The 10,012-nt window shown below is 34.3% G+C and overlaps 1 protein-coding gene across 1 annotated transcript in view; it reads right to left on the reverse strand.

The window, feature by feature from the left end:
• The window catches only part of LOC106056378 (long-chain-fatty-acid--CoA ligase 4-like), a 67,438-nt gene extending 58,783 nt beyond the window's left edge, over positions 1–8,655 (reverse strand). Inside the window, exon 1 of the mRNA XM_056012437.1 lies at positions 8,636–8,655. The gene's annotated coding sequence lies outside the window, so the exon portion shown is untranslated. The remainder of the gene's footprint in view (positions 1–8,635) is intronic.
• Positions 8,656–10,012: the final 1,357 nt, after the last annotated feature.

Genomic DNA, 10,012 nt, shown 5'->3' on the forward strand with positions numbered 1-10,012 from the left:
ACGGATCCTTTGAGACAACGTCTGATCACTTATTAAGTGATCTAATATTACGTATGTAATGTTTATAAACACTCAGATGACTAACTGAATACTAAAAACAGAATCTAGACCAGTTTGTGTGTGTTTGTGTTAAAAAATAATGCTTCCAGGATGGGCTAAATATAATTCATGCCCTAAAAAAGTTCCTAAGGGAAATATAACAAACTATTTGTAAACTGCAGCCTTACACTTTCCATTGTTATTATTTTGCATTGAGGGATTTTACGATAAACTTTACAATGTCAAGGCCGCTAATTTGAACTTCACTGTTGCCAACTTAAGAATAAAAAAGAACTGAGCTGATAACTTACGCAAAGTTTCAATGCGGGTTATTTGATCTACATATTCCATCTCCTTTATTTTGTTAGATAGTTGCCCATTTAGTCTTTTTTAATAAGTTGTAAGTCATATAATGAAAGTCTAATACTTCCTCTACGTTAGACTTTTGTGCTTCAAACGAAAAAATAAACAAAACAAGGTTACAAAGACAGTTTGTGTGGAAACACAAACTCAAAATCGGCCCCCGAAGTGGTCCACCCAGGCAGGAAAAAAGGCAGTTTTCAATATTTTCAGAAAGAACATCAGAATGAAATTCTATCAAAGACAAATGACAGAGAAGAATGGAGAAAGAAAGTTGACAGATCTTGTGTGGTGCCCCAGCGTTTCAGCAGATCAAAGGATAGGTGAAAGTGAGTGTGAAGTTAGATGTGAACCTGGCCTAACTGATGTCTTATAATGAATATCTAATTGATCTAATTGTTTTGTAAAGGGTCAATCTCTTACTCAAATCCTCAAGAAAAAAACTAACACGGGAAAACATTGTGATGGAAGACGCTGTGCGTTAACGCGATAATGTGAAAGACTACTTATTAATTATTATTCTAAATTATGTCCAACTTATATGCATACTAAATAGAGTTTTTCTCTTTAAAAATAAAGAAAACTTTTTGTGCAAATGTAGTTGTTAGTATGACATAACTTACATAAGTTAGCAATACAAATATAATTTAAAAAATTTGATGAAAAAAATCTAAAACTTTTTGCATAAATATGTTAAAAATATGGTAGAAGGTTACCTCCCCTTTTAAAGAGCCTTCCGTGTTTGTTACTATTAATAGTGAATAGTTGTAAAAGTGGTGTATTTTTATGAATAAAAAAAAAACTGCTTGCAAAAGTGATTTAAAAAATTAGATTTTTCGCTTTCAGAAAAGAAAAAAGTAGCCGTTGCATCAGAACTTTGAATGGTCTAAAATATTACGGTGTCAGATCTTCACTATCTTTTCTAGTTTACGAGATCTAAACGGGACAGACGGACAGACATTCCACACAAAACTAATAGCGTCTTTTCCCCTATTGGGGGCTGCTAAAAACTTAAGACAATTTGATTATTCAGTGCTGAAATGTGCACAAAATCAGGACCGGACTTAGGGAGAGCAGCGGGGCTACTGCCCAGGGGACTCTACAATCTATATTTCGACGGGTCTTTTAGCCTGTAAACCCTAAAAATGTATGTTACTAAAATATGCATAATAAATATTTTTTTAATAAGGTGCATGCTTTTAGGTATTGTTATTTTATTAAAAAGTAGATTTTTATTAAAGCTTTCGAAGAAAGTGCTGGGGCCTCCATAAAAATTCTGTCCTAGGCGGCGGCCTAGGCCTCCACTTACTTAAATCCGGCCCTGCACACAATTGTAATTTTCTGTTTAAAAAAAAACCCATAGATTATCAACACTTCCGTTATTCTGTACACTGTATATAAAGGTCTCCGGTGGGATTCGAACCTGAACCGCCTCAATTACTGAGTTAGGTAGCCAAACGGTTTGTGCCAATAAGTCACATGACCCATTAGGTGGTGTTAGCTGGAGGTCACTCACAAAGGCCGCGGTATACACATTTGAGCCCAAAAGAAAATCTTCTGCCGAGGACAGACGCAGACGGCGAAAAGAAAATCTAAATCGACCACCTGCGGACAATGATTATGTTTGCCCAAAAAGTGGCAAAATATGTAGGTCACAGCTGGGGCTGCGCAGCCTCGGGAAATACTGCATTCCTCTCTAATCTTCGGACTCGAAGACAAGCCTTATTATCATTATTAGTTAAAACATAAGGGGGTGGAGGTATCATTGCCTCTTTGTTTAATTGATTTTTGTGGTAGACAGTGGATAATTATAAATCAAATGTATTTTTTGCTTGAATTTTACGAATTGGGGATTTCAAAAGACGAAAAGTGAATCACAGAAATTAACTTCTTGTTTAAAGTTTCATTTTTTTTCAGAGCCTGCAAACTGTAAGCGATAAAATTCAGTAAAAGATAAGAATAATAGAAAGCCATATGGAGAAATATGATGGCCAGGGCCGGATTTAAGGGAGGGCAGGCGTCGCTACAGCAATAGAGACTGAAAATCAATATTGAGTTTTAACGGGTCAGAACTTTACATGTTACGGTTGACAACGCTGTGGTGGTTAAGAAGTGTCTGCTTATAGCGTGCTCGTAATATAGAAATGAAGCTCTGGATTTACGTCATCCCAGGACCTTACCCTCCACAGATTCAAACGTATATAGTTTTGTTTACTATAAGAAGGAAAATGATATTAACTTTACGGTTCCACGACAATTCGTTCACTGACATTTTGTTCACCGACAAATCGTTCACGACTTTTCGTTCACGCGACTATTCGTTCACCAGACATTTCGTTCACCAGACAATTCGTTCACGCGACATATCGCTCACGGACTATTCGCTCACAGACAACTTGTTCACCGACAACTTGTTCACCGACAGTTGGTTCACGACAAATCGTTCACGCGACTAATCGTTCACGAACAATTCGTTCACAGACAAATTGTTCACAGACAAATCGTTCACTGAATATTTCCAAAAACAAAAAAATTGCTAGAGATCGGGCCTGATCCGAAATTCTTTGTAAATTTTTGTTTGTTTGTTGTTAATATTTTGTTAACGAGGACAGTATGTAATAAAAAATTATACTTAAAAGAAAAAAGAGATCTTACAAGCAAGCTGAAACATTTAAATGGGCCCTCACTTTACTATAGGTAACATTTTTATTTTCAACATGTAGGCCTTCTTTTACACTCATGTCCATTATGTGGTCTTGTTCGACCTACCCATATTTGCTTATCTTCTTAATAGCGGTCCAGATGTTTAATTAACATACCCATTTTATTGATATCTTATTAACAAAAACAAATCTAATCTTATATAATACAGACGTTTCTTCAAAAAAGAAGATGATTACGTCCTACGCGTCATGCATTCTGCCAAGTCACTGGTTTTCCTGGCTAGCTCAGACACACTAGTATTTTTTCCACAATCCTTTCAGTGTTTTTACGAGAGATAATTTAGATTTTTAACAATGGTACTAGATTTGGTACAATATATGGTTTCACTGTTCAACTCTGAACGTAACATACTAGATACAGATCTAAGGTTAATACTTATCAATTAAGACATCTAAGAAAAAAAAACTAATTACATATAGAACACTAGGAAATATTTTGGTTCCCTATCAAAAAATTATAATTTATTGCAAAACAACAAAATAAAAATGTTTCAATAAATTTGTTATTGAAGTCAAAGCAATCAAATTAGTCTACCAATGGGTGTTCACATATGTTAACTAAAATAAAAAATAAAATAAAACTTCTTTTAAACTTGATGGAAAGTACTATACTAGTGTCTAGTAGATATTTTCAATGTTAACAGATTGGACATTTGTATAGGCAATGTCCAATAAAGTTTTATGACTTCCAGAGGAGCCAGTCTGTCTAGCACTTAACTAGGTGTTAACTAGAGTAGCCAGATGAATGGGTAGATTCCCGGTAGATGAAAAAAAGAAAGGGGTGTAAAGGTATATTAAAGGTGAAAGTAAAAAGGTTACCTATAGTCAAGTGAGGGCCCGTTTACATTTTTCAGCTAGCTTGTAAGATCTTTTTTTTTTATATTTTTTTTATTTTAAGTATAATTTTTACCACATTCTGTCCTCATCAACAAAATATTAACAACAACAACAACAACGAAATTAAATAAACTCGGATTTGGCCTGATCTCTAGAAACTTTTTGCATTTGGAAATAATAGTAAAAGTTTTAATGTAAATAAATTAAACACGCGACGAGAATATATAATATAAACAATATGTTACTATCCAGTGAACGATTTGTCTGTGAACAATTTGTCCGTGCCGTGAACGAATAGTCGCGTGAACGATTTGTCGCGTGAACGATTTGTCGTGAACCAACTGTCGGTGAACAAGTTGTCGGTGAACAAGTTGTCTGTGAGCGAATAGTCCGTGAGCGAATAGTCGCGTGAACGAATAGTCTGGTGAACGAAATGTCTGGTGAACGAATAGTCGCGTGAACGAAAAGTCGTGAACGATTTGTCGGTGAACGAAATGTCAGTGAACGAATTGTCGTGTCCCCGTTGACTCCAGACTTTCAGCCCCTGTCTGGGGGTTCTGTCGAGGTGCTTGTCTATTGCACTGGTCTTTCTTGTCTTTCATTTGAGGTACAAGCCACGTGACTACACGCCATCTTAGAACTGCCGGGGTGTGGTAATCTCTCTCGATTTTTTTCTTCTTTCATCTTGAAGACGTGAATGAAACGAGTGGGTGTGGCACGTTATGAAACAGTTCAGAAACCGTAACAATCTGAAAAGTTCACTAGAGTTGTTTCTCTTTAATTAATAACTGTGTGTTTGAGTGTGTGTGTGTGTGTGTGTGTGTGGGTGGGTGGGAGGAAATAGGTGCTCGAGTACTTGATGTGGATTTAATTCAATGGATGTGATAAATAAAACTGTGATGACGTTTGGACTGGTCTGGTCATTTATGGCCTAGCCGTACAGGCGGAAGTATTAGATAGAGATACAGTGATATATATATATATATATATATATATATATATATATATATATATATATATAGAGAGAGAGAGAGAGAGAGAGAGAGAGATAGAGAGAGAGAGAGAGAGAGGGAGAGAGAGAGAGAGAGAGACTACAGATAGATAGATAGATAGACTACAGACAGATAGATAGATGAACTGATAGATAGATACATGGCCGTTTAGAAGAATGTTACAGTAATGTCAGACAATGTTACTAAAGAGATTGTTACAAAATGTTTAGAAGAGATAATTAAAAATAAACAAGATTACAGAGGCGGCCCCCGTTGGAGTCGGATCCCTGTCGAATCCGCCTATTCGCAAGGAATATTCAAGACGTGATTTAATTTTGATGGTCAAAAGTAATAATGTTTCAAATATTCATTTGCCGTTGTAAAAAAATGTTGTTGTTTTTTTTTCCTGTTTTACATGTTTCGGATGTTCCTTCTAAGTTAAAAATAATTAACTTCTCGCAGGACGACGAAGGATGGCAGCGAGCAGGGTATTAACCCTGCATGGTCGTGCAGTTGGCGCGCTGGACTGTCGTTAGGATTTATCGATGGTCCCTGGTTCAAACCCTGCCCGCTCCCATCCCCCGTCGTCCTGCGGGAGGTTTGGACTAGGAAGTAAACTGAAGGAACATCCGAAACATGTAAAACAAACAAACAACTCGGGACCGTCGAGATAATCAGTTCAGCACGCTAACCGCACGACCAGGCATTGCTCTTAACTTAATAACAAACTGGTTACAAACTAATAGCCTATTATTGATATAGAGATATATTACACATTACCGCATGGCATCTACCGGATATGTACAATATGTCAGACGAGCGATTTTAGATAATCTTTCAGCATTGATTTGTAATTGAAAAAAAAAGAAAGAACAGATGTATCGTGCTTGTATTTCAATGTCTTAGCACAAGTATCAACAGAGCTATTGGCATTTTCATTTAAACGGATCTAGAATAAGGATGTAGATCTAGCCCTACATAAACTAAACTTCTGATTTAGCACTCTTAAGATCTATATCTACTAGATCTAGATCTATAATATAAATTTGGAATAATTTAGATGTAAATTAGATTAGATTTATGCAATAAAAATTCTAGATTATCTATCAATAGACTGAATGCATCATTAAATTTAAAAATAGTAGATTAGTTTTAGTATATTATAACATTGCAATATCGATGTAGACGTTTGGAAATCAAAATCTACACTTTAATTCTAGAAATTGAAATTCTATATCTTGATCTAGTCTATATCAGTCTAAACTAGACCTAGAAATTCTAGATCTAAACTCTACAACGATTTTAAATAGAATATAAATCCAGATCTAGTTTTAAAAATCCTGATATACTGTAAAAAAAAAATCTAGATCTAGTTTAAAAATCTAGTTTAATTCTAGCTATCATGCCTTGTTTAAAATACGAGTCAGATAACGAGGTTTAATAAACATTACTATACCGAGTTGTTTTAGCATTTCATTTGAAGAATTCATTCCATATGACGTCAAAGGAAAAAATTCACTACGTCACACGGCCTAGTTAGACTAAAGAAATGTCTCATCAATACGAGCAGTTATCGAGGGTTCATAGACATTGGTGCACCGAATTTTTTTTTTAGCATTACGTTTAAAGAATTCATTCATATGACGTCAAAGGAAAAAAAATTCCATTACGTCACAATGGGCAAGTAACAAAAAAAAGTTTTTCTTAACACGAGAGATTTAAAAAGTGATCATAGTCCCTAGTGCAGTAAGTTCTAATCAAATTAATTTAAAGATATATATATATATATATATATATTAAGATTAAAGATGCATTTTTTGTGCGTTTTGTCTGTCCGTCCTGTTAATATCGAAAAAAAACTACAACTAAAAGCTATTGAAAATTTGATTAATCTTTAATTTTCCTTCCGAAAAATCGCAATAGTTTTAAGTATCTATAATAGATTGTTCCGGATGTTTTTATAGCCTATATAGTGAGAGAAAATGAAAATTCTAGAAAAATCTAATACCGTTAATTAAATTTTTGGAATGGTCTCGTATGAAAATTATATGTACCATAGCCTCGCGGAGAGATTTTTATACCATATTTTTGTGTTAGGAAGTTTTATCCCTTACGAATCGGAAAATAATATTAACGACAATTAGATTTGAAATTGTTAAGCTAGAAAATTAATTGTTATGTACGACATAAGTGCGATTTTACATAAATAGAGTTAGAATGTTTTCATAAAAATCCGGAAAAACCAATATTCGTAAATGAGAAGAAGATTATTTGTTGTTTTTTTATTAGAAGAGGGATTTCAAACAGTTATTTATGTTAGTAGATTTTTCACATAAAATTCGGAACAATTTTGGAGACGATTTGTAAGAAAATGGAAGTAATGTAGGTTGATTTCTTTTTCAAAACCTAATTCGGAACATTCTTTACGGATAAAAAAAAATTCTGTTATGTTTCAGCAAGAAAATTCAATATAAAATAAGTCTAAAAAGTGTTTTTCAATAATCGTTTCTAGTAAATTACTTTCTTATTTTAAAATCCTGAACAACCTATTGTCAATATTTTTGAAAAACAAATCATTTGACATAAATTTGTTTTAAGTTGAAAATACGGAACAATTAGATATCGATAATTTAACTATAGTGACTTCTTGTCCAAGAATATAAGGATAATGTAAGTCAATGATGATATTTCAAATAATCGTTTGACATAATTGTTTTTACAAAACAATAACCGGAACAACTTCACAGTTTTTCATAGTTCATAGCACGGAAATTACATGTAATATAAGTTAGAAGAGCGAACAAAAATTCGGTTGCATTGATTTGTTTTTCACAAAAACATCCGGAACAATCTATTGTAGATACTTAAAACTATTGCAATGTTTTGGAAGGAACATTAAAGGTTAAATCAGATTTTCAATAGCTTTTAGTGTTGCTGTTGTTTTTTATATAAACGTGACGGACCAGCAGACAAAACTCACAAAAATAAGCGGCTTTTATCCTGATGGGGCACTAAACAAAAAATAAATACAATCTGATTATATCAAAAAAATTCTAAGGGATTGGTTTGGCACGATATAATGCCATGGCGTTACGCTACTGCAAGAAAGTCGCTGCATATTTTAAAAAATGTGCGTGATATTTACATACAAAGTGCATTTTTAGCCTTTATAAACAAACATAAATCTTTTCTTTTAATTTTAGCAGCTAGTTGACCAGAAAAATACACTTTTAACTAATATTTATATTTGTTGTGAACATTTCTTGTACATTTTATAAATATATTTGACTTAGTGATACTGAAAATACACCAATAATTATCTTTCTTTGTTAATATATTGTAACATTGTCTCCCTTACATTTACGTAATTGTTTTAGAATTAATGTATTTTTATGAAAAAATCGCATGCATAATTAATTTTATAAACTAAACGGTTTGCTTTTAGAAAACCAAAAGTAGCCGTCGAACCTATACTTTTCATGCCGTATCGCATGGTGAAATAATATTTTTCATTGCTCTTCTAGTTTTCGAGTGTGACAGACGGACGGACATTTTGCACAAACCTAATAGCGGCTTTTCCCCTTAAGGGGGCCACTAAAAATTAATCGAAAAGTTGAAATATGCTGATGGCAAGGATGTGAATACTTAACATTAAAGAGAGAGTCAAAGAAGGAGTTTACTTACCATGATTGTAAACTCATGCGTACAAACTTCAACATGAATGAAGTTAATTCCCCTGAATGACGAGTGTGCATTTCTCTTCTAGGAAAAGTGAGCATGAATATTAATTGCAATTGTATTGAAGTGCATAGAAAAAGTAGAATTAGATGTAAAATATTAAGGATGTGACAGTAAATTGAACAGCGAAACAAAAATTAAAATAATTAAAATAGAGACTTTTTTTTTCTCTTTTCTGAAGTCATTCATTAAAACTAGGCCTGTGAGTTTAGAATGTCAGGCCTGTGAGTTAGATTGTTAGGCCTGTGATTTTAGAGTGTTAGCCCTGTGAGCTTAGAGAGTTAGGACAGTAATTTTCAAGTGCGATTTTAGAGTGTTTGGCCTGTGAGTTAGAGTGTTAGGCTTGTGAGTTTAAAGTATTAGACCTGTGAGTTTTAAGTGTTAGCCCTGTGAGATTAGAGTGTTAGGCCTGTGTGTTAAGAGTGTTTGAACCTGCCACAGACGCTGGTCGTTGTGCTGGCTGCATGACACCCTCGTTAACCGTGGGCCACAGAAACAGATGACTTTTACATCTCTACCCTTATAGTTGCTGCCTCGTCGCGTGGAATGTGCTTCAAACAGTAATCGCGGTGATGCCGAGTTCAAACCCTGTCACACCGTCATCACCTGCACAGACTTTTGCCCTTCAAGGAGGGGGGGGTGTCAATGACGTAATTATCTTCATATTCGTCTGAAACTTAAAAATAAAACGATATTGTATATAGTATATAGTTCAAACTTGTTTTCTGCTTACGTGTTTCAAACCAAAAAGAAAAAAAATACACATGAGTAACCTATAAACTTTTACTATACCTAAGATCATACCTTTGTTTGGCCTTGGGTGTATCCTAGTGTAAAAACGACCCTGGCAACAATAAAAACACACACATACACACACATACACAAACAAAAAGATTTAATTGAAAAAAAACACACCCTACTTTTACTGTCGTAAGGTGACCAGAGTTAAGCAATACTATCCCCTACTAGATCTGTACGCTGTTTTAGTCTTGTGCTCATTTGGGATCACTATTTGTGTGTGTATGTGTGTGTGCGTGTTTTTTTTTTCCCTTGTCAGTGGGGAAGAATTGCCGTTTGCATCCTATGTTACCAAACAACAGAAAAAAACAAACAACTAGAAATGAGCTGTGTATAAATAATGACATCTGAAGTGCCCGGAACGCATTCTACCAGGACCGAGTGCCGACGGGTCAAATCTGATCGAAGCAGTTCCCTAAAAACTGTTTTTACACGAAGCCACATTAGACGACAAAGGACAGTTACTTAATAGACGACTATGAAGAAGATTCTAAATTTGTAAGTACCAAAACAACAAAAAAAAAA

Source organism: Biomphalaria glabrata, chromosome 15 (genome assembly GCF_947242115.1).
Source record: "Biomphalaria glabrata chromosome 15, xgBioGlab47.1, whole genome shotgun sequence".
In the NCBI taxonomy this organism is placed as follows: Eukaryota; Metazoa; Mollusca; class Gastropoda; family Planorbidae; genus Biomphalaria; species Biomphalaria glabrata.